Source organism: Patagioenas fasciata, chromosome 2, assembly GCF_037038585.1.
Source record: "Patagioenas fasciata isolate bPatFas1 chromosome 2, bPatFas1.hap1, whole genome shotgun sequence".
Classification (NCBI taxonomy): domain Eukaryota; kingdom Metazoa; phylum Chordata; class Aves; order Columbiformes; family Columbidae; genus Patagioenas; species Patagioenas fasciata.
In genome coordinates this window covers 59,606,118-59,632,928 of record NC_092521.1, presented here as the reverse complement: position 1 = coordinate 59,632,928, position 26,811 = coordinate 59,606,118, and positions in this window count along the sequence as shown.

Sequence of the window (26,811 nt, the reverse complement as noted above, 5' to 3'; positions counted from 1 at the left end):
TTAATCATATCCTAAGTAGAAAGCAGAGGCTTTAACTCATGCAGAAGGGGACATATTATTATAAATAAGTTGTTACATATGAATATGCAGAACTTGAACTCCTTTTAAGGTAGTCAAAGTGACTGTTGATGGAGAATTGGAGAACTGAAACAAACTGTAAGAATGAGGAAATCAATGAGGGCTGTGAGAAATTTCACTTCTGGGTGGCTGCAGATGTTCAAGCAAGGTAATATTAACTTGCATATCTCTCAAGAGATGGAGTATACATTTCTAGAATGAATCTGTAATGTAGGGTAACCAAGAAGAAGGACAACTGTTAAGAAATTTGTAATTAAAACATCTGCAATTTGTGTCAAGACAATTAAAGGGCAACAGTGACATGACAGGCCTTAAAGAAAAATAATAACTGATTCCATCACCTGGTCATTCAGCAAATAACCCAGTTGTTTAGCAAGTAAGGATGATTTGCGATGTTTGTCAGCAGGACGTCATGAACCTTCTAAAGCTTTTTTTTTTTTTTTAAACGCTGTGTTCTGTCTGTGGCTAAATGTACCTTTTTTTTTCAAAATAGTACATCAAGGAATAACTCTGGCTACTAATGTTAGAAGCTATGTACCAAGAGACAATAGTAATATGGTTTTATAACCAAGGTTATGTTTTATGTTGGTTATATCTGGAGAATATCTGGCTCTGCTCTTGATGGCAAATGTACTTCAGTCAGTTCTTTTACTTTCATTGTGTGATGTTGTGAGCAAACTGGAAGTCATCTCCAAGAAGGGTCAGGAGGAGGATCCACAGAACTACAGGCCTGTCATTCTGACCTCAGTGCCAGGGAAGGTCATGGCACAGATCATCCTGAGTGCTATCATGTGGAACATACAGGACAACCAGGCAATCAGGCCCAGTTGGCATGGGTTTCTGAAAGGCAGGTCCTGCTTGACCAACCTGATCTCCTTCTCTAGCAAGATAATCCACTTAGTGGATGAGGGAATGGCTGTGAATGTTGTTTACCTAGACTTTAGTAAAGCCTTTGACATTCCCACAGCATTCTCCTGGAGAAAGTGGCTGCTTATGGCTTGGACAGTCATACTCTTCGCTGGGTAAAAGAATGGCTTGATGGCCAGGTCCATAGAGTTTCGTAAATGGATTTAAATCCAGTTGTTGGCCAGTCACAAGCGGTGTTTCCCAGGGCTCAGTAGTGAGGTCAGTTCTCTCAGTATCTTTATCCATTATCTGAATGTGGAGGTTGAGTGCATCATCAATAAGTGTGCAGACAACACCAAGCTGAGCGGAGTGTTGATGTGCTCAAGGGTAGGAAGGGTCTACAGAGGGATCTGGACTGGCTGGATTGATGGGCCGAAGCCAATTGTATGAGGTTCCACAGGGCCAAGTGCCGGATCCTGCACTTGGGTCAGAACAGTGTTACAGTCTCCATGAAGAGTGGCTGGAAAGCTTCCCAGCAGAAAAGGATCCGGGGTTGTTGGTTGATAGCCAGCTGAACATGAGCCAGCAGTGTGCCCAGGTGATGAAGAAGGGCAACAGGATCCTGGCTTGTATCAGAAATAGTGTGACCAGCAGGACTAGGGAAGTGATCGTCCCCCTGCACTGTTGAGGCTGCACCTTGAATACTGTGTTCAGTTTTGGGCCCCTCACTACAAGATATTGTGGTGCTGGAATTTGCCCAAAGAAGAGCTACAAAGCTGGTGAAGTGTCTGAAGCACAAGTCTTATGAGGAGTGGCTGAAGGAACTGGGGCTGTTTAGCCTGTAGAAAAGGAGTCTGAGGGGAGACCTTGTCACTCTCTACAACTACACGAAAGGAAGTTGCAGTGAGGTAGGTGTTGATCTCTTTTCCCACATAATGAACGATGGAACAAGAGGAAATGGGTTCAAGTTGCATCAGGGGAGGTTTGAGAAAAATGTCTACATGGAAAGGGTTATCAAGCATTGGAACAGGGTGCCCAGGGAAGTGGTTGTGTCACCATCCCTGGAAGTGTTTAAGAGATGCATGGATGTAATGTTTAGGGACATGGTTCAGAGGTGGACTTGGCAATGCTACATTAACAGTTGCACTTGATGATCTTAAAGGTCTTTTCCAGTCTATGATTCTCTTCCATGATTCTATGACTCACACCTTGTCCCTTTAAGGCTGAAATGTTGGTACAATAACGTTTCTCTCTTATGTAGCTCAAAGTAAATTCAGTAACGGGTAACTTGCTTCAGGCAACCAAAGGTTAAGACACAGCTCTCAAGTTACACTCAGTTCTGATATTCCTTCTCCTTCACCTCCTTTGCTCTGGTTTATGTATGATTCCTACCTACTTGGATCAGATGTTTGTTTCCCAGGAAGCTCATCAACATTTTCTGTGAAGAAATCTATTTCTGGTAAACCTACCCTATGGCAGCAGGATGTAAGTTTATTTCTTGTTTTTATGTGTTTTTGTTTGTTTGTTTGTTTGTTTGTTTGTTTTGTTTTGTTGTTTGTTTGTTTTCCTACTTTCGTTTTACTTTTTCAAATGCCTCTTTCCTGGATAAGAAAACAAGCAAGTACACTACACCAAACTATACTGTACAGCATAAATGATTAAATTTAAAAAAATATTTCCTTCAGAAATGACTTTTGCATAGCACACTCTTCCCTTTCACCCCTCCCCACTCTTGGTATATGTGAACCCATATGGAAAATAATTCAGAAAGTAAGGAGACAAAAGTTAAAGTACTTCAGTGAAATGCAACATTTCATGTGAAATTTGGACAGCACATCACCTGAACCTCTACTTGCGTGAGCTGCCCTGTGGCCCTGTGGTTGAGGCTGATTCGAAGGCAGTGTGTCACCTTCTAGGGGAATATTTTGCTCCTTTAAAGGCTTTAATGCCCCTCTATACTATCAATACTGTCTCTCTATTTCTTCTCAGGGGAAATGCTCTCATGGGCATAGCTTCTCCTCTACAGTTATTTAGTAAGTGTATAAATTAAAGTCAGTAGTTCGGACATTTGTTTCTTAAGTATGTCTTAGATAAATGTTTGCTTTCTCATTACTTCAGTAACTGGTCCTAAAACTCTGACAAATAAATGCTGAAGTGAGAGATCTAAACTATCTTTGAGGGTGTATGTGCCTAGTGGAGTTTAATGATGGTGTCTTAATCCCCCAAAACAACACCTCTAATGTGGACCTATATGGGCAAAAGTACAGTGTTATTTTTGAAAAAAATGGCACAGGAAATCCCCTTCAGTGTCAAGACAGATACAGTTAAGCAAACAGGGAAATATTTTTTATCATACTGGGAATGTTATTCACTAAGGACCATAGACTACAAGGATTAATTCTAGTTGTAGAGAAAAGATAGGTGCTGAAATCAACCGTGATTATTGTAGTTAATTGGCAGGTTAAACATAGGACAGAGGTAGGTTGAGACTGCAACAATGCGTATTTACTGTTTATGCAGCAAAACCTGAAATTCAGTCTTCATTTCATGTTGAAATGAATGAGTCCTTTCATTGATAACAATTTTAGGCCTGTAATTAACAGCGGACTGTGTACAGGAATATATAAGACTTCTTGATTTCAAACTTGATTGTGAAAAGTAGTTATTTTTTGTAATGGCTAGTGCTTGTGGGGGCAAGGGAAGGGCTCATGTAGTTATTCTCCTTTGATTTTGTTCCTCATGAATACGGACTCTTGTTTATAAACATGTTTGGAGATAGCTGAGTTATATGAGCCAGAAGGCCTGCGTGGTTGAATAGGGATCTGTTGGGTATGCTCAAGCAGAAGAGGCGAGTTTACAGGTCATGGAAGCAGGGACTGGCCACTTGGGAGGAATATAAGGCTGCTGTTAGAGGATGCAGGAGGGCAGCTAGGGTAGCCAAGGCCTCCTTAGAATTACAGCTGGCGAGAGGGGTCAAGGACAGCAAGAAGAACTTTTTCAAATACATAGCAGATAAAACTAATATCAGAGGCAATGTAGGCCCACTGATGAATGAGGTGGGTGCCCTGGTGGCAGAAGACACAGAGAAGGCAGAATTGCTGAATGCCTTCTTTGTCTCTGTCTACCCGCTGGAGGCTGTCCTGGGGAACCCTGTACCCCTGAGACCCCGGATGAAGCCAGGTTAATGGAGGAGTTTGCTTTAGTCGATGAGGACTGGGTTAGGGAACAATTAAATAGTCTGGACATCCATAAATCCATGGGTCCAGATGGGATGCATCCGTGGGTGCTGAGGGAGCTGGCTGAAGTCATTGCTAGACCGCTATCCATCATTTTTGCCAAGTCTTGGGAAACGGGAGAGGTGCCCGAGGATTGGAGGAAAGCAAATGTCACTCCAGTCTTTAAAAAGGGCAAGAAGGAGGACACGGGTAATTATAGACCGGTCAGCCTCACCTCTGTCCCTGGGAAAGTAATGGAACAGCTTATCCTTGGTGCCATCTCAAGGCACATCAGGGATAAGAGGGTCATTAGGGGCAGTCAGCATGGCTTTACCAAGGGTAAGTCATGCTTGACCAACCTCATAGCCTTTTATGAGAATGTAACAAGGTGGATGGATGATGGCAGAGCGGTAGATGTGGTCTACCTTGACTTCAGTAAAGCCTTTGACACAGTCCCTCACAACATGCTCACAGCTAAATTGAGGAGGTGTGGTCTAGACAATAGAGTAGTGAGGTGGGTTGCAAACTGGCTTAAAGAGAGAAGCCAGAGAGTGGTGGTCAATGGTGCGGAGTCCAGTTGGAGGGCAGTATCTAGTGGAGTGCCTCAGGGGTCAGTACTGGGGCCAATATTATTCAATATATTCATTAATGATTAAGACGAGGGAATTGAGTGTACTATCAGCAAGTTTGCTGATGGCACTAAGCTGGGAGGAGTGGCTGACACGCCAGAAGGCTGTGCTGCCATCCAGCGGGACCTGGACAGGCTGGAGAGTTGGGCGGGGGATAACCTGATGGAATTTAACAAGGGAAAGTGTAGAGTCCTGCATCTGGGCAGGAACAATCCCAAGTTCCAGTATAGGTTGGGGAATGACCTATTAGAGAGTAGTGTAGGGGAAAGGGACCTGGGGGTCCTGGTGGACAACAGGATGACCATGAGCCAGCACTGTTCCCTTGTGGCCAGGAAGGCCAATGGCATCCTTGGGTGTATTACAAGGGGGGTGGTCAGTAGATCGAGAGAGGTCCTCCTTCCCCTCTACTCCGCCCTGGTGAGACCCCATCTGGAATATTGTGTCCAGTTCTGGGCCCCTCAGTTCAAGAAGGACAGGGAACTGCTGGAGAGGGTCCAGCGTAGGGCAACAAAGATGATTAAGGGAGTGGAGCAATTCCCTTATGAAGAAAGGCTGAGGGAGCTGGGGCTCTTTAGTTTGGAGAAGAGGAGACTGAGGGGTGACCTTATTAATGTTTATAAATATATAAAGGGTGAGTGCCACGAGGATGGAGTCAGGCTCTTCTCAGTGGCAAACAATGACAGGACAAGGGGCAATGGGATCAAGCTGGAACACAAGAGGTTCCACTTAAATTTGAGAAAGAACTTCTTCTCAGTGAGGGTAACAGAGCACTGGAACAGGCTGCCCAGGGAGGTTGTGGAGTCTCCTTCCCTGGAGACATTCAAAGCCCGCCTGGACACATTCCTGTGCGACCTCACCTAGGCGTTCCTGCTCCAGCAGGGGGATTGGACTAGATGATCTTTTGAGGTCCCTTCCGATCCCAAACATACTGTGATACTGTGATACTGTGATGTGAATGACTCTTAATGCTAGGAAAAGTCTGTCCTTGACTAAATATCCTTGTTCTGTGCACTGCTCAGTGCCAGTCCTGTGTTGGAGACACCTGACAGGGTCTGGGCAGGGAGCTAGAGGTGTCCTGTGCAGGACAGTATGATTCACGTGTGCCATACATGAATGGCCCCAACATGCTCCCATATCAACACAAACAGCCCTGCAGCCCATCAGGGGATCCCTGACCCTGGCATATTATATTTAAGTAAGAGCCACTGACACTGTGAGGAGCGGACTATGAGGAAACAGGCGAGGAGAAATGGATGGCTCATTGCTGGGGTCATGGCTAGAGACACGGCTGGAGACACAGTCTGGGAAGGATGTGCTCTCTGCCAGAGGAGTGACCATTTTTGGACCATGGCTGTGGGCATCCCACACTATGGAGAGGACACTCCTGAGCTACAGGCAACCTAGGCTGGGCAAGAGGGAAACAAGGAAGAAGCCATGAGTGGTGAAGGAAAATGAAGCAAAGAGTGGCAGAAATAAACCATGCCACCCACAGCCCCAAGCTCCTGCTTTGGCCCTTGCCTCACCAAAGGGATTGAGAGAGGCTGAGGGTAACAAGTAGTATAAGCAGTGAGAGGAGGGGAGAGAGAGAGATGTTGGACCATAGTTAGCCTGGTGAAGGTGCACAGAGGGTTGTTCCCTAAGTGTCTGTTTAATTGTTTATGGTGGTTTTCTAGTTTTATTGTTTGTTTGGTATTTTTGTTGGTTTTCTGTGGTTATTGTTTGTTTGGTTTTGGTGTTTATTTGTTTTTGGTTTTTTTTGTTTTGTTTTTTTCTCAATACCCAAATCAGTTATCAAAACTTTAACTGTCAGTAAAATAAAGTAAGTAAAATTCCTTGAGCTGGTACTGTTTTGCCTAGGAGGCCAACCTCCTACCAAAAAAAAAAGAAAAAAAAAAAGAAAAGAAGGCAGGAATCAAAGAAGGCGGGCCACAAAAGATGCAATAATCTCCCCATAAAAATAAAACCAGCATAGTTAATTTGTGCACTCATTTTCATCTGTCCCTATGCAATGAAGCAGGATCTAGTGTGCTTTCTAGAGGTACTGCACCTTGACCCTTACTAGCCTCTTTTGTGTCACTACAGACCCCATGAACTCAGCCCAGCACCTCTGACAGAATAGGGTGTCTGTGGCCACTGACTGCTCTGATTACTGTAGCAGGTGTTTCCTTCTCCAAAAAAGGCATGTTGTGCCATAATCCTCCAATTTTACTACTCCTTTCTCATTTTTCACCACTTAGCTTATTTCTACTGGCACTTCTTACTTTCCATAGTTTTTATCCTCAATTCTCTTTTCTACTTGCAGATTTCTTCCCCTTGATCTATACCACCTATGACCCTTCCATTCCCTCCTTTCTCAACTCTTCCAGCAGTTCCTCTCTCGTATCTGCTAAAATGATGCTATTTTTTTTGTTGTTAAATTACCTTCATTCTCAGTCCTTTCATCTTAGACACCTCAAATAGTCCTTAGCTGAAAATGAGACAGCTACACCTCATCATGAGCCATTCAAAAGGGATACAGTGATTACTGAACCTGCTCTTAATAATTTTTTTTGCTGCTTACTCCTTCTTCTTTCTCCTTCTTTTTCTTTGTCCAGGGGAACCACTGGGATTTCTAAAGAAATAAGGGCAGAAATCATACTCTTTCACCTTTACTGCCTACCTGGGTGTTGACTAGAGGGGTCTTAATATGTAAAATCACTGTCAATCTGTGGCATCAGATGGAAGGAGGACGTGCAACACAGATTCACAGGAGGTTCCACAGTCTGTCTGGGGAAATAAGCATTTTGCCCTTCATTAGTTACTTGGCATGAATACATGTTTTCTTGGCTGAACTTTTGCTGTGGTCAGTTCCTGGGACTTGCTCAGTTGCCTCAAGCAGGGCCAGAGCGTGAAAACCAACACTGTCCAACCAGCAGAACCTGGTTGCTGTCTGCCTGCTAATTACCTAGCTGCATCTGCAGAGTTTAATTTTGTATTTCCTCAATGGTCAGATTTCAACTTCCTGGTCTTCCCTTCTTCTAAGAAGGAATAATAGTGCTGTAAGTACTTTTTAAATGGAATGACATGACTTTTATCTGTCCTTATTGTATTTTTTTTTCTGAGAAGACATATTCAACAACAAGATCTTGGATTTTCCCAACCTGAATTATCCATACATTGTAAAGGGAAAGAAAAAAAACCACAGAAATATGGCACTGCTGTCATTGGAAGTAATTGCTTCCAGAGTCAGTAAAAACTGTAAAAGCCTCAGTGCACTGTGTACTATTAAAGCAAATTAAGCCAGAGAAGCATGTTTCCACACAAAAAACAATGGTGTCAGTGAGAGAGAAACAGGTGAAAATAAGAGTCATCTGTGAGGCTGCTCTTATAAAGCAGCTGCTAAAAAACTGATTAAGCACTGGGATATGAGTCTTACTCTCCACCAAGTCAGTATGAGGTTTTTGGTGTGAGCTGACACCTGACATTGATTTAAAGAGACAGGTGATTACCCACAAAGTGAAAAATAACATGGCATTATTCCCTGAGGTATAAACTCCAATAGCAACCAGAAGAGTGAAAGAGAATAGCAGTCTACTGTATAATGGAGAGAGCACAGTGCTGACAGTGGTGGAAATGAAGTGAAGTTGACAGTAGTTTCATTTTGGAGTTGGTTGCACTGATGTGGTTTGGGTAGTTCCCAATCCCCATCTCAGCTGTCACTACCACCAGTTGGTCCTGAGCCTGTCTCCCACCTCCATCCTTTCCTCTGCCTCAAACCCCAATTTACAATTAATACTTTAAATAAGTTTGCTAATGTGTACTATGTCTTATCTCAAAATGTGAACAAATGGACTACAAGAACAGTCACTATTTCATGGCCGTGTTATTTCCATTGGCTTAAGAAGAATGTTTGTTTTATTGCAGGCTACCATTCAGTTTTCTGTATTTCTCATCTCTCCCTCTCTTCTCTTCCTCTTCTCTTTCTCTCTGTATCTTTCTCTGTCAATACTTTGTAAATTATAAGCAACATTCCTGTTGCAAGAAAGCTAGTTACTGTTTATCTTCTGGGCTGGCATAGCTAAAACTTGTACAAGGAAATGGATGTGAAGGAAAGAAAAACTGAAGATGAAGTCCTATTAGAAAAAGGGGAAGATGCAAAAACCAGGTACCTTAAAAATATTTCTGTCTATCTCTGCCCTCCTCCTTACCTTCACTCTGTTACAAATATACTATCAGGTGCTTCACTAGTCTGTAAATTTTTCTGTGACATACTCTGGACACAACAGGAATTTTTAGAATGAATATTCAATACACTTATATTTAACTACATGCCTTTGCATCCATATCTTAATTAAAAAATTACTCAGTAATTCCATGACATTCTATCACCTCTACTGACCTCATATCTTGACATTACCACAGTCATTAACATGAATACATATCAGTCTTTCATTTTGTCAGCAAACAAATGACCATTCTTTTACACACAAAAGAAAATTTAAATAAAGAAAGAATATTCTTCTTACCTTTGTGTATCATCATAATTGCAGCTTTTAAAACAGATTCATGTAAAGTGGAGGTCTTATGGATTAATTTTGTAGATTTGCGCTCTCCAGTATATGTGACATGATTAATGTTCCACTTATTTCATATGTCATTCCTATAGTCGGGAACTGCAGTGCTAAAAAGAAGCAGTTTTCTTATTGTACTGCTGGCAAAACCACATTTTATTGTAACTGTATCACTTGAGATGCTTATTATTTTTGACCAGGTCAAGGTAAGCGTAAAGTAAACTAACTTTAAAAGGGGGGCCAAAAGCACATGGGATTCTGTTGAAGCTGGAGATACTGCCTGTCTCAAAGCTTCAGACAGACAATTTATACATTTTCTCTTTTTATTTTGGAGTTGTTCAGCCTGCAAATTTCATCCAATTATACAGCTGAGTTAATGGTCTTGCATATTGTCTGTTATAAAGGAGTATTACACAAAGGCTAATACTTTTGAAGAGTACATATTTTCCCCTGGCATTCTTAGTGCTAGAGTTATGATGAGACAATGTGCAATGAAGCATTATTCTTATTAGCAGCTCTAACTTATGTTACCTTGATTTTGTGTATTTGCTAGGAAAACAGTTTTCTCAACCAATGTTGCAAAGGAGTGAATTTGACCCATTTCATAGTCTTTTCACTCACTATAGACAGAATTCTCATTAAGTACCAGATATTTTTATTCCTGAAGCATCTTGATGTTGCTAGGAGCATATCAATTGATAACAGAACACCTGTAAAATATATTCAGTATTAAATACCTGCAATGCTCTCTATGCAGTTCGGTAGCAGATGCTGCTGATGATAATGACACAGACTGACAGGCAATTTAGATACTAATGGACTGTACTACTGATGAATCTGGATGTTCTAGAAGACTATGTGTCAAAATAAACTCTGTATCTCTCAGAAATAAAACAAACCCTGTCTACAAGGAGGACTGAAAAATCATTTTTGGTTTAAAACCATGTTAAGATCCAAAGAGTTATCTGATATTTGACACAGACCGTATTCCCCAAGGATTCTGGCTTTTCTTGACCCTTTTGCTTTCAGATGTGTAGTCTTACATAAAAGGATTTCTGGTCAAAGGAAATGAAATTTCAGAAGCATGGGTAGGAAATGGAGTTTCTTGTGATAATACTGAGCTGTCTAGATAAACCAAGAGATGCTGTTAGTCTTTTGGAGAAGGTTGACATATCTAGACAGACAAGTTTATACAAATGCCTAAAGTGAACCCAGAATAAATCGTGTGGTTTTTTTTTGTTTTTGTTTTTTTTTTCCACTACAGATCCAGGAGTTGCTTGAAAGTCATGGATAGTGTGAGTAAAATTAAGTTTTTCTACCTAAGAATTAGGCTTCCGTGTTTTGCCACATTGGCAAAAAAATCTATAGTGTGACAAATTTAGAATAGAATAGAATAGAATAGAATAGAATAGAATAGAATAGAATAGAATAGAATAGAATAGAATAGAATAGAATAGAATAGAATATTTCAGTTGGAAGGGACCTACAAAGATCATCTCGTCCAACTGCTGGTGTGTTCTCTAAGAGGAGACTGTGAATCAGTAGAAAGCTCAGAGGATATTCAGGCTTTCTTTGTATTCCTGACATACAGGTGACTGCCACTGGGAGACAACTCTACTTGCTTCTACCTCAATACAACTTCTGCTCTGCAGCTCTTACTCCCTCAGCAGCCTGTAACAGCAGCAGCCACCCATTTTGCTTCAAATTTTTTGCCATTAATAAGAATGAGTCTGTTGACAAACACAGTTCCTTACTTCAATTATGTCTGTAGCCAGCCCTGAAAGTATTTTAGATGCCAAAAATTCTGCTTCTGTGCATAAAGCTTAAGACTGGATTAACCTTAAGAAATAAGATAAAGCAATTAAATGTTGTCTCACAGGGTGCCACTAACAGCTAAGAACTGAAGCTTCTTGGAATGAAAGAGAAGGTACTTAGAAGGATAAATAATAGCATAAAAATCTGTAAAATAAGCATAGGAATAGAGGTTCATTTTTTTCCAACAGGGATTTGCACTGAATCTCTGCTTTTCGGCATATTCAGTTGTGATTTGGGAAATGATAAGAGAAGTAAGGCGAAAAAGTGTCCTAACAATGTAAAGTGTTCAAACTAAGAAAAAAACATGAGAAACTGTGAAAGAGGTGTCTGGGTCAGCTGGGGACAAAATGGCAGGAGAAAGTCAACGTAGATGAATGTGAAATGATGTACAGAGAATTCCCATCCCAAAATGTAACTTTACCTATGAAGATACGTATCTTTACCAGGGATTCAGGAATAAGATCTTGAAGTTGTAATAAACTGGGTGTGAAAAAATTATATGAACTCCATGCCCAGTAGCAGCTGGAAGCAGACAGGGTATTAGAATTTATTAGGAAGAGAAACATTATAGAAATATCCCTGTCTTCATTTAAAATTATGGTGTACTAACATCTGTTATATTCTGTTTTATTCTTGTTTTTTTCTCCTCAACAGTATTATGCTTTCAAAGTGTTCAGGGAAGGGCAGTAAGAATGATCAAAGGTATGAAACAGCTTCAAGTGAGTGAAGAATCAGCACTCTTCTTTCCTATAATTATACCCTTCCCAGGGCATTACCTATGGGCTCCTGTTGGGGTCAGGATGTTGGGCTATGTGGCCCTTTGATGTGGTCTAGTGTGCCAGAGCTTTGGTTCTGCTGTGTCTGTCGTGGGGGAGGAGTATGGCACCAGGACAAACAGACTGAATTAAATTGCAGTGAAACAGAGTATCCGCCACTGATTTCCTTTGAAGAAGTGCTGCTGTCCTTTTATAAGGAAGGTGTAAGAGTGCATGAGGCTGTAAAAGAATTCAAATTAAGCACTGCCTCATCCTGAGGAGTTCAAACACACACCTTCCATCTCTAAGGGAATTTCCTCCCTAACAGGCTGGAATTAAACCTATTCTCCAAATAAATATTTAATCTGACTTTTGAGTTGCATTTGGATATCTCTTCATTAGCAAGCAAGGCAGCAGAATAGGAGCAGATCTGTAGAATGAGGCAAAAGGAACACAGTTCATGTGCCAGAGATGTCCCCAGGGCATGAACCACAGTGTGGTAAGAGAGACAAGGGATGGTTTCATTGCACAGCTATAACCCTGATAAAACGCTTCATCCTAATATGGACATATTCTGCCAGAGTCTGGTTCTCAGCCCTGTGAGTGAACAGACCAGACATTAATAGACTGACAACCTCATGCTTCTTTTCTCCAATACGATAACGCTTCAGATTGATTTTTTTTTTTCTTTTGTAGCATAGTAAAATTTGAACAGAAGGAGGAATACAAAATCATCTGTAACCAAGTGTCTAGAACAGTGGTACCAAGAACCATTTCAGCTTCCAGCAGCTGAAACATTATCCTATTATGTTTTCTTCACTGACTTGAATTTTCTAGCGAGATGTTAACCTAAACCCCATTTTCACTCCAGTGAAAATGTAATTCTTTCTTCTATTATCATTTTTGCAATATTTATACTGTAGTTTAAAGACTCATTTGAGCTTAAGCCTCTATTGCCTGTAGAGGCTGAACAAATACTGCTGAACAATAACCCCTGCCACATTTACAGATGTTTATAGACACAGGTGCTGTCTAAATTGGTAGCCATTTCCTTACAAGGATACTCAGCTCTTTTTTTTTTTTTTATTTTTTTGAGTGTTGTGTTTTAGGTCTTCTGCTAGTTTTTGATTTTTTTGGTGTGTGCTGTTTGTTGGTGGTGTGGGTTTATTTTCGTTTGTTTGGTTTTTTGTGGTTTTTTTTTGAACTGACAGCAATTTTCAGATTATTTTTCATGGCATAGTTCATTAACTAGCTTCTTTAAAAAGATCACTTGAGAGTAGTATAAAACATCTTTTCAGATTAGTTACTTTGCTTCCAGGGAGTAAGATGGTGAAGCGCAGCCAGCACACACCCCAAGTTCCCAACTGATCCACAGGAACAATGAGTGCTTGGGACGCAACACAATGCTCATTGCATTAAGTGAGGAAAGCCTCTAAACTTCTCTGAAGGCTTCCCATAGTAACCAGACATCTAACCTGTGTTATTATCTACTTTTTACCTGCTACTAATTTTTCCTTTGGGAGAGGAAGCTGTCTGGCTGACAAAATAGTGCAGTCCTCTCAGTTTGGATTTCAGTGGAGAAATGAGCTGGCTAATATATTTTTCCTTTAATATGCACTTAAAATAACTCAAATAATTTGCTTTTAATTGCTCCTTAACAGTAGTTCTGTGTGACCTGTAGCTGAAAACACTTTTCTGACATATTTCTCCTTGATTATAGTGTTAGCTTTTCCTCACAGTTTAATCACATGAAACAAAGACAAATGCTGGATTCTGCATCTGAGACTGTGTAATCCTGGGTGCCTGGATGTATTTATACGCTGGGAGACAAGAGGCTGGAGTGCAGCCCTACAGAAAGGGACCCTGGGGTTTTGGTTGTTGCTAAGCTCAATATGAGCCAACAGCATGCCCTCAGAGCAAAAAGGGCCAACTGTCTCCTGGGGTGCATTAAGCACAGTATAGATTAATTCGTTGAAAGAAGTGATTGTCCCACTATTCCTTAGCATTGGTGCCATGTCAACTGGAGTACTCTGTGCAGTTTTTGGGCTCCATAATACAAGCACAGTATAAAAAGAAAATGTGTTTAAAGGTGGGCAACAAAGACAGTGAAAGAAGTAGAGGGCATGACTTATGAGGAGTGAGTGACAATACTGGGTTTGTTCAGCTTAGAGGAGACTGAGGTGTGATCTCATTCCTGTCTACAGCTTCCCCATGGTAGGGAGCACAGATGGAGGTGATGATCTCTTCTCTCTGGTGTCTCGTGTTAGGACATAAAGGAATGGCTTAAAGCTTCATTGAGGAAGTTCATAGTGAGTATTAAAAAAGTTTTTTACTGAGGGGATGATCAAGCGCTAGAACAAGCTCCCCAGGGAAGTGATTATGGCCTCAAGTCTGTCAGTGTTCAAGAAGTGTTTGAACAACGCTCTTACACATATGGTTTAACTCTTAGGTTGCCCTGTGTGGAGATGGGAGTTATGGGAATATGACTCATGAGTCCCTTCCAGCTCATGGTATTCTGTGGTTCTGTGATTCAAATACCTATCCTTTAAAACCTTCAAAAGATACTTCATCCTATTTTGAATATGTTTCCTATACATTTGTTTCATTATATAGTAAAAATACAAAGTGTCATTTGATTAAACCTTCATTAACTACAATTCTTCAGTCTTTCTAAAAATGACAACAGTACTCAGGAAAATGTTTAATCTTAAAAATATTTTATCTACTCTTAAATCCAAGACGTATTTCACCTTTCAAGAGACATAATTTCACAGTGAAATAAAACTGTAGTCTGAAGATAGTTTAACTAATATTTACAGTCTGTTGTGTATATATATTTCTTTCTAAATATTATAGTTACTATTTTCTGCAAACTATTCTGTACAGTCTCAGGGAATATAAATGTCTTTTTTTCAAGAGTATGCTATTGTATGAAAAGTTATAGCAACCTCATGAACAAGTAGAATTACTTACTTCATAGTAATTACTGATATACCCCCTGATTTACAGAATTTTGGAAATTGATAAGTACACGCATACAGCAAAACCTCTGAAAATGAAAGTAAAGCAATATAGAATGTACTTTTTCAACTTCAGTTTATGCTTACTTATAAGAAATACTTTTGTGTTTATTACTGCTTTCCACATAAAATTAATTTACAATGAAGTTTGTTTTAGTAATTAATATAAGCTTTAAGAACACTGAAGAATTCAAGCTTGGAATATAAAAACCTATATAAATGTTAGGATAGATATTTTCTAATTTATAACATATTTTGCAAATCAATTTTTTTTCTACAAATTTTAGTAAGAATTTTAACTCCATCTTATTTTAAAAACATTTGTAAAATATCTAACTCTACTCTAGAAATAGATTTTTGTGAAATATAACTTATTAGATATACAGATATAGACAAAGATCTTTAAAATTTGCATTGAAATCTCTGTAACATTAAGCAGCTAAGAAACTAGGTCCTTGAAGTCTATAGTTAATGAAAATGTCAATAATTTGATTGATCTAAAGCAGTTTCCAGTCAATTTCAAAAACAGCTGTTTGTATAACAAAAGGTAAGGAAGTGTGAATCCTAAATGTTCAGTGGAATGAAAATGCTGAGATATATTAATAGTTTATGGATAAGACTAGCATTTACATTATAAAAGTCAGCATGTGAAGTCCTTTGAAATTAAATAATTAAATCCTTGTAGTGTCAAAGTCAAACTACACTTACAAAGAAAAGATACATATGTGAAAAATCTTTAATTAGATTGAAAAGATAGAGAAAGAGAGGGAAGAGCAACAAGTCAATTCTTTTTCCAAATTGCTTTAGTTTATGTAGTTGATCATGTAACCTTTAGCTGTGTCCATATTCTCTTTCAAGTGAGTCTCCAAAGGCAAGAGCAAATAGATTTTAATTTATGGAATTCATACTTGCTTGGATGAAGCTGGATACAGTTTGTCTCCTACAGATATTCTTTTATAATTCTAGAGACCCTATTTTCTTTGTTGTCAGGTTTTTCCCTCCCCATTTGCATGACTGGACTTGGATTCGGGAAGACAAAAATCTTGCTACCATTGTGTCTCTTCCTCCTCACTGTTATTAATACTGTATCTTGCTTCTGAAGACGAGATATTGTTGCAGTCATTGTGATTTTACCATTCTAGACAGTTTTTTTACTCCCTCTAGGTATTTTTTAATTTATCTCTTTAAAGAAAGTTTTTTTTTTCCACTAATGTCAGGCAGAAGACATAGAAAAGAACAGTCCTTAACAGAGAATGCTCAAATCCTTGGTTTCAGCTAAATATCTCAGGAAAAGCAGAATTTCATCTGTTAATTTTAACTTGATTTAGCTTCATTGCTTTTCTCGTTATTTAATTACTACATTCACATTTAATGTAATTATGTTTTCCTTAAGGACGGTACTCTTGCCTCAGCAGCATTTTGGTACTTCAGCGTTTTCGCACTACAAAAGAGATACCATTTGCTTTCAATAGCAGAGTTTGCTTGAATAGTCAGATAAACTTGCATACAACAGAGAATTCTGAGCATAACAAATAGCTCAAAACATCTTTATTGCACTCAGCCTCAGTGACATTACTAGGAAAACAAGGTCTGCATTTTACCCTTCTTCTCATAATTTTCTTTCCTTATTATTTTGATTTATATTAAGCATACCTTTCACAGTAAAATCATGACTTATAACCTACCACTTCACTAGTAATGCCTTTTTTGAAAGTCACGTCCTTATATGTTACTCTAATTCAGAACAAGATGGCTTCTAGAAAGCCTGAAACTACACTTCACTTTCGCATTACTTGTATATGTTAGATAATATGATGGTATGAAGATACTAAAACTGAGCATGGAATAAATGCTTTTGAACTCATGGGAGACTTGTAACTTTACTTTATCAGTATGAAGGACTCTCTATTGATATAAGGTACTGTGTGAGATCCTTGAGAACTGAACTGTAATTTGGGAAAAAACAGTATTCTACTACTTCTGGTTACAAAGTTATTGAAGTACTTTAACAGTGGATTTCTCCCACGTTGCTTGCAGTTGCAGTAATCATTCAAAATACAAAAACATTTACTGATTAATAGAATAAATAGTATTTAAAATATTGGATCATTTGAGTTACCTCTCTCATGTAAAGGTCATGGACTCCTGTAGTTAAACTCTTGGAGTTACCAAAACAAAAAGTTTCAATCAAGTTCTAGTTTACTCCAGAAGAGTGAAGATAGCAGGTGTTTAACCTGCTGCTCCTCTGGAGACTATGCCATTGTTGTGGTTTAACCTGAGCTAACAATACAACCGTGATAGCGGCTCACTCCGTCCCCTCTGCCCTGCACTGTTTCCCCCCAGCCTGCCCCACCCAATAGGGGAGAAAAATCGAAAGGGAAGGGAGAAACTTGAATTGAGATACACACAGTTTAATAAAATAACAAAATACTAATACGCTACTAGTAAATATATATATAAAATAGAATAGAAAATAAAAGATACTTAATGCAACTCCTCACAAACTCCATCCACACTGAGCGGCCAGTCCCAGGAAGCAGCACCTGGTCCCAACAGCCGATCCTGGAGAGAGAAAAAAAAAGGAAAAAAGGCAGAAAAGGCCCAGAAGCCTCTGCAAAATGGCAGAATGGCAAAGGATTACCTGAAGATCCCAAACAGAACTCCCCCCTCCCCCAACAAAAAGAGCAAAGAAAGTGAAGAGAATGTAAGAGAGCATGGAAGATCCCAACTCTGATTAATTATGAAGCATGATGCTAATGGCATGGAATACTCTTATTGATCAGTCTGGATATCAGTCAAGCTCTGCTCCATCCATGGCCCGCTTCCTTTGATGCCTCACACCTGTGGGCAGAGCTCAGACTGTCCTTGGCTTTCAGATTAGAGCAATTAAAAACATTAACTCAGGGTGTTATCTCTTGTTCTCAAACTAAGTCCAAATAATGACTGTGCTAGCTATGAAAAAGAAAGGTTTCTAACTGCATGAAGAAAATTAACTCATTTTTAATCAAACCAGCACAGCAATCTTAATTTTTTTTTACTCCTTTTTGATTCTGAATTCATGAGCAAATGCAAAAGATTAAACAAATGAACAAACAACACCTCCCCTCCAAACCACAAACTAGTTTGAAGTGTCTGTTGAAAAAGATGCTCTAATTAACTTTTGTTTCAGAGAAAGTGCCTAATGAAATTAAGATTACTTCATCCTGGTTTTTAGAAAAGGCTAACTGTTTTACAGGCTCTGCTATAGAGAGTAAAGTGATTTCTCATCTTCAATGGCACTATTCTCCAGTCCTGTATTTTCAGGGAAAACAGACAGAATCTGCACAGCTCACTCTATTCATCTTCACATCAGTGGTTACAATAATATATAATTGCTTTAAGAAGAACTCCTCAGAGGATGCTTATTCAAGTGCTGCCTCTATCTGCATTATATTTGAGTGTAGATATTACTGTTATATGTCAAGGATGGTGATGCACAGTGTCTGGGTATTTCTCTAGAGGGTTTCAGAGTTTTACTTGGGTAAAGTACAAATAGAAAACAGTAAAGAAAAATCAGTGTTGTCAGCCTACTATTAAATCCTTGTTATAGTATCCTAACTATTTAATTTGGAATTCTGTAAGTAAAATTATTTTCTTGGCATATCAGTTTTTCAAGACCATTTTAGTTTTTGATAGCTAAAGAATTATGCATTTAGAAAAATGGAATATATTAAACATGAACTTTAATTTTATTATTTTTCCATCTGCCTGGGAAAAACAAAAAGTTTTCATCTGAATGATATCCTCTGCCATAACATTTCAGTGTCTTCCTGGAACTTTATCATGAAACCTGGATTATCCATATGAACATAAACAATTTTAGAATATTCGTGTCTGATATATAATTAAGAAATTACATTTTTAACCCACACATTTGTTCAATATTGCATGTATGACTCAGATATTTAGAAATACTAGTAAATAGAATTGAATTCTTTCCCTTTCAGTGGTTCATTGCCCATCAGAGTGACTTAGTATTTTGTTATTTTATTAAACTGTGTGTATCTCAATTCAAGTTTCTCCCTTCCCTTTCGATTTTTCTCCCCTATTGGGTGGGGCAGGCTGGGGGGAAACAGTGCAGGGCAGAGGGGACGGAGTGAGCCGCTATCACGGTTGTATTGTTAGCTCAGGTTAAACCACAACAATGGCATAGTCTCCAGAGTGACTTCAAATTATTTTTTCCTGGTTTTGAATCTAACATACATATACATAAATGCTTATTACTTATAGCTGTGGAAGATTCTGTTTTACTCCTAGTTCAAAACGATGTATGACTGAAAAACTGTTGTAATCCTGTTAGAAACTTCTCTTCTTAATTTTTTTTTTTTTTTTCCTTTTAGATTGATACTAGTATTGTTAGCTACAGTAAGAAGTTGTTTACAGAACTGCAGTACAACAGAACTGAGAAGGTAGCTTTTTCTCTTTTTCTTTGGCTGCACATCTGGTTGCCACTAACAACCAAGCATTCTGATGTATTGTTCATCTATGCTGAGATTGCACAAAGGATTTTGCCACCTGCTTAATTTTTATTCACTGTTTTAAATACATATTTAAAAGAGGATCTTTTAATACTTTTGAGTTAAATGTGAAGGACATTGAATCAGAATGTGTAGTTCAGCAGGCAGAGCTTGTAAAATATACTAAATCCCACAATTTTAATCTCATGAGGTTTCTTCAGGCAAGGATTGCTTGCAGTTATTTGGAACTGCATATTTATTTACAGGCACTGAATACTTTGCTGACCAAGTCTCTGTTTGAGGAAGTATAGCTGAAATTTTCCCCTCTGATGTTTGAAGGTTTGCATTTTTACAGTTGGTGAGATCCTCCACTGTGGACCTGCTATTGATTATTCACAAGGTGATACTGATTATTAATCCGAAATCTTGGTTGCAGAGACTCTGAAGATAATGAAGGGATAAATCCACTACTAAACTTCAAGGAAATGTGGTTAGAGAGCTAATCTCTCTGTGTCATCTGTGCAGCAAAAGGAACAAGAGCAAGTCTTCTAACACATGCTTCAAGAATTTATAGGAGAAATCTAGTTTCCATAGCTCAAGTAAAGAAATATCATCATAAATTTCAAGTATCCAGTCATATTGGTATTATATCTAAGATAATGCTGAAATTTCTTAAGTAGTTAATATAATATAATACTAGTAAACATTTTATCCATCTGAAAAAAGTAACTTTATCACAGAATCACAGAATGGTTGGGGTTGGAAGGGACCTCTGGACATCATCTAGTTCAATGCACCTTCTAAAGCAGGTTCGCCTAGAGTAGATTTCACAGGAATGTGTCCAGGTGGGTCTTGAATGTGTCCAGAGAAGGAGACTCCACAACCTCTCTGAGCAGCCTGTTCCAGTGCTTTGGCACCCTCAAAGTAAAGAAGTTTTTAGTCCATAAGAAGTATAGTTCATTAAGCTAGACCAAATTTGGTTAACTCAATCTAAAGTACAGTATCTATTTTCTTTCATCACAGACAAAAATCACCACTTATAGTTGGTTAAAGCTGTAAGACAGCTATCTCAGTGCAGATCTAAAAATAGCAGAATATTCTTTAACTGAAGAATGAGATAGAGACTACAGGGAATATTGTCCAAAGTCTTCCTCTCCACCAACAGAGGCATCTTATTTCTCTCAAGTGATTTTCACAGAATTGTTTGTGTGGAGAATTACCTACAGAATGTTAATTTTTGCCTCATATGCAATCTCTTGATCAGTTTCTACCACAGAACAGACTTTCTATCTTTGTGTCTGGCATCCAAAAAAGAATTTGTTTTCATGTTGTAACACTGTCATTCAAACAATTTTAGTAGTATACTTGTAGGGCTACTTAGATGTTTTCTCCCACTTCCTGGAACCTATACTAAATCAGATACGGTATCCATTCCTGGGGGGTGGGGGAAAAAAAGAAGTTTCTCTCATCTTGTTTAACCTTTGAAATTTTAAATGCTACTTTAGGATCATGTGTTTATGCTTGGTAAAAAGATCAGTAGAATTTAAACAGTTGCCTTGCAAATATTACAGAATATGTCCAGTTGGCTATACCACTCCCTGTTTTCATTTTCTTCCACATAATTAGAAGGAAATAGAAGGACAGCTCAGTTCACAGAACTCCATGAGACAAAATATTTCAAATTGGTAGCCAGTCATCTAAATTTCAAAGTATTTTGAAATCTAAATATGTTTTTAGATTTAATTTTCTCTTCTCAACAACCTACAGAGAGGACCACCTATTTTTTAGCCTGAGAATGCAGGGATCTCACAAGGCATTCAAAGTTGGATCACTACATAAACAATACCCAGTTTTGCTCTTTCCGGAACAAACAAATCAAAATATATTTTTACTTGAAATAGTGATTAATTAACTTGCAAGTGAAATGCATCATGAAGGGACAAACAAAGACATCAAGCAGTTTGGTGATTTAATACTAGGTTATAACAGGTTTTATATCTGGAAAAAATATTATATTCTTAATGAAAAATGGCACAAGATGTTTCTTTTAAAAAGTCATCTTATGACTATAGGAACAATAGATATGATACTTGGACATCTTTTCCCAGAGGCTGGATTTATACCACTATACCTACAATAATATGAATGTCATCATTCTGGAGACACAGTGTTCAGAAACTACCCTCAGTAGCAACTAATTTAATGGATAACACTGTCAATGGCATGTTTTTATCTGGGGTCACAGATGTACCCATGATTTTAAAATCCAGGCTACTGATCTGTGTTTATTTGTATTGGAGTATCTTAATTAATTTTACCAGACATACTGAATTAATTAGGCCCTCTGTGAACAAAATCATGACACCTGCTCTTTTTTTTTCTTTCTTCTCTTTATAGTTCATATTAAAATTTCTAATCTTTCCTTGACTCAGAAGGCTAAGTATGATGTATTAGTGAATATGTTCCTTGCAATGATTTGAACTCTGAACAAGGAAATGAATCAGAGTGGACCTCATTTGGAAAAAAGATGAACTTCAGGAATGAAATCCTGCTGATTTCACTCACTTTAACCTGGATTCCATCCAAGATCTTGTGTGTTCCCACGTGGTGAGTACGGATGATAAAAGGACAGGTTGTACGAGATTGTGCTTCTTATTACAATGCAACAATGACTCAGCGTCCTCAGCAGTTTACAAACAACTGCATTCTACTTAGGTGGTGGAATAACTTAATGAAAAGCTATTTCAATATATTTTGTAATTAGAAATATACTTTTGTGATAGGCATGTGCAGAACCCAATTTAATTATTACATATAAATGCACATAATCCAGGCCATGGAGGATGTTAACATCTCATTTTAAAGAGGACCTGACATGTTATGACAAACTTAATCTTATCTAAAGCCTTTTTATCTAAAGTCCACCATACGTCTGTCTGATAATACTCTACCAATTTTTGTTTGATTTTGCTTTTTTACCTTTTTAAAAATTGTCTAGTATCTTGCTAAAACAACACTATTAGAAAAAGTAATAAAATAATTCAGATTATTCATAATGGGTAATTTTAAACTTGTGTGAGACATTTGAATTATCAAGTAAACAGAAGATACATCAAGCATTATTCTGAGTTACAGAGACATCATTAACAAAGATGCAGGAACATTCACTCCCTCTCAGCAGGAAGCAGGCACATTAATTGTCCATTTGAAATTAAAGCCTGTGTAACTGAAGTAACTATAAAGCACAGCTTTAAGGACTCACATTTGGTTAAAAACTCCTTTGATCTTTCCTCAAAAATTCACATTTTAGCCTCTGTTGAAAAATATTCTTATCTGAAGCATCAAAGTAGTTATTTTTCTGGCATCAAAATTATGTTTTTCTGAAGTATCTAGCAGAAGTAATTAAAACACTGAAAGAGTTGATGAAATTGATTATTCCCTAAGATATTAGAGGAACAATGTCATGTTCAAGGTTACTTAAAAGTGCCTGAAGTATTGGACTTTGTTGTTTGTAACTCTTACACTCTCAAATAAGAGAGAAAATACTTAGAAAAAATAAAGAAATCTGATGTTAAAATTATTTTTAAAATATGTTGAGACACTCAAGGACAGCTGTTTTCTCTGAGACTATCTTTACTTCATTAAAGTATCCCTCAAAAATAGATGTTATCTTGGCAGTGCCCTTTGTTTTTTTATAGTTCTTTGTACAGTAACATTCTAACCATTAAAAAAAAAAAGATAATTTTTAAAAAATGTGTTTAGTTGACACAAGGTTAATTCTCACACAAATCTAAATGAAGCTAATACAATTTCCATGTGGGGCTGACTGAATTATGTTTTCACTGCAGGTACTTAAGTGAAATACTGTGCATCCTGAATAACTTTATAAGGAAGCTGGTTTGTTTTTCAGATTCCTCAGAGGACGACAGCATTTTTGTAAGACACAAGGTTTAATTTGCATTTTGTAGTTGCATTGGTATTTATTTTTCCAAAGGACAACAGCAGAACCTTATTAGGTGTAAATAGTACTATCTGTAGTACACATAGTACTAATAGATGTATAAAATATGTGGTGAAAAGGAAGAAGGATTATATGTAGGAAGTAGGGTAATTGAATATTTTCCAGAAATCCTGGATGAAACTGTCAAATGTTGGTCTTAGATTCACCTAATTTACTCAATTCTGGGCATTTAAAAGGCAACTTATTTAGGAACTTTATTCTGTTTTTAAAGCTGATGGGTAATCTGAAATTCACTGCAGAAATCAAACACAATTATTGATGTTTAATTACAATGCTATATTTCAGAGTGTTCAACACTCAGTACCTCCCATATAATTGATACAATACTCAGAAACTCAAAATGGCACATGAAAGAAGAATCTGTTCTTCATCACTGATCTTTTTAAAAATTAATAGTACCTCTACAGTTGGAGACTACTTATCAAAACCTTTTTTGGTTATATGTACCCATCTGTATATTTGGTTTCTGGAATGAGTGTGCCTAAAAGACAAATTCATGCTCTACCTGTTCAGAAACGGGCATACATCTTTTATTGATGTTGAGACTTGTTGAGGCTTGTTGATGACAGATACAAAGAAACATTGGATAACAGCACAGGTTGAAGCAATTTTCAGTGCAGAAGTGTCCTGAAATAGTTTTATCCACAGGAAGATTCACAACATCTCCTTTAAGTTTCTGATTCAAACTACCATTCCCATGGGCCACATTCTCCACTGACTATCTGAAAGCCTCCTTTCCTTCATATTAGCTTGTCAACACAGCTCCCCACTCCAGGTCTGTTAAATCTGGTAAACACCACCTAACATTGTGTGTGACTTTAAGAGGGGAGTCGACCTGCTGCAGAGATTCTGGAGGAAACTGTAATTTGTTCCTCATATGAAGACCAGCTAGCATGCTCTCACGGAATAACTAAGAGGAAAGTCTACTTCAGATTCCTGAAGCACTATTCCTCTTCCTGTACTCCCTTTCACAGGCACAGAGAGGGTTTAGAAAGCCAGAAACAGAAAAGTGAGTTCTGATTAATAATCTATTTTTCCTGCGATTGCAGGTTTGTTGTTTGTTTGTTTTTTTTTTTTTTTAGTATAATGGATTTAGGCAAGAAAAGGGCCAGATTTTATAGGACCTACCTTTCCTTAAACTTTCATGACTTAAACTAGCATTTTTTTGTGGTTCTTCTTTGCAAAAGTTACTTATCACTGCAAGTTTTTCATCTACTAAACAAATTTGTTCTGCTTTTATAACAATACATTATTAATACCACACAGTGTCTCTGGCATTTACTATTTTGAAAATTGGGTTAAAAATACCTGTGATGTTTCTTAGTGAAATTGTTGTCAATAAAAGAGTTAGCAGTGATGACACTTAGATATTTATAAAACCCGCTGCCTTTCAATGAGATGAGATTGTCATCAAAAGAAACCCCAGTGTATTAAACACAATGTTCATTTGATGTGCTAAAATGTCCCATTATTTTATAATTTTTCATAATATATTTTATTTTAGTAGGTTTTGTGTTGTAAATCTATGACTAGCTGCCAAAACATTTCATTAGCTAAATGAACTGTGATAGAAAATAGATGACTTGCATGTATTGGTGATCATTTATGTAGTTTGAAGTAAGGCATGTTCCCGAATCACCATGTTGTAACGTGACTTTTCCTTATCACTTCTGATCATTCTGAAAGCTGTTGAAAAATGCAGCACTCTTGGTGATAGCCTTGTTACTTTCAGCATGTAGGACATCAATTAGGGCTCCACTTCTATTCAGAGGGGGTGAGATAAGCATGTGGTTCTGTGAAAACTCTGCTTAGAGCATTTTATTTCCTGCTCTGGAGGTTGCACTCAGAAATAAATCAACTGTGCATCTGTAAGATGTAAAGTGAAGCTCTCTAGCCCTCAGTAGATACAGTGGATAATCTACTCTATAAAAACATTTAAACATAGCCTATTTTATTCTTCCTGAATACATGGTCTAGGGCTGAGCAGGAGCAGGTGACAGGCGCCCAATAAAGTCCCACTCAGAGCTGCAGTAGTAACCCCAGAGAAAGAATTATTAGGAAAATATTGAATAGCAAAGATGACAGGGCATCTACAGAACTGTAAACATTGAAATTTAGCTGATTTAGCTGATACTTTACCATCTTAATCTATGGCAGTGCAATCATTTTCTAGACTTCTGTCGTCAGTATAAAAGGGTGTTCTTCATTGATGCAGGTTTGAAAGATGTCATTGCGGTCTACTTTCTTTGGTCTTACTAAATTCTCAGGTGTTGCATTAACTTCATAAAAAGTGTGTATAGACAACATTAAAGTATCACAGAAGCATTTACTTTTGCCTCTTGGCTGATGTAAAATTCACAGTTCTGATAGATGTTTAACATGCAAAAAGTTTGATAAAATTTATGATTGTACTTCTAACTAATATAACAGGAATAATTTCCAGGTTGATGTTTGTTTTTTATGTGCCCCTTTCTATTCTTTTTAAGTGTACAAGAGTGGTTGAAAGTCTGTATTTGAATTTTTCAGATACTTTCTATAGATATCTGTTTTCAGTTCCTTATGACTTTGTTAAAGTTTAATCAAATTAGCAGGCATTTTCAAGAAGAGATTTTAGGCATATGCAGAACATTTCAAGAAATGGTTCAGATAAAAATCCTGACATTTCTGATGATGATGACTAAACTAGGGAAAAAGTATTCTTATACCCATGTTGGGAAAAAAAAATAAATTTTACATTGAAAAGCTTTTTTTTTTTTTAACTTAAATAGATTTTTAATGGCAGTAATGTGATCTACCCAGCTTCAGTCACATTATAAAAGGTACAAAAAGGTACTGACTGGGTAGACAAGGGAAGAGCAGTGGACGTTGTCTACCTTAACTTCAGCAAGGCTTTTGACACCGTCTCTCACAACATCCCCATAGGCAAGCTCAGGAAGTACGGCCTGGATGAATGCATGATGAGATGGGTCATGAACATGGATAGCAGAGCTCAGAGGGTTATGATCAATGGTGCGAAGTCTGGTTGGAGGCCTATAGTTAGGGGGAGTCAGTATTAGGTCCAGTCCTGTTCAACCTGTCCATCGGTGACCCAGATGAAGAGACTGAGTGTACCCTCAGCAAATTTACTGATGATACTGAAGTGGGAAGGAAGGTTGACACACCAGAAGGCTGTGCTTCCATTCAGTGTGACCTGGACTGACTGGAGGACTTGGCAGAGAAGAACCTAATGAAGTTCAGCAAGGGCAAGTGTAGGGTCCTGCACCTGGGGAGGAATAACCCCAGGCAATAGTACAGGTTAGGGGTTGACCTACTGGAAATCAGCACTGCACAGAAGGACTTGGGAGTTCTGGTCAATAACAGGTTGACCATGACTCGACAATGTGCCC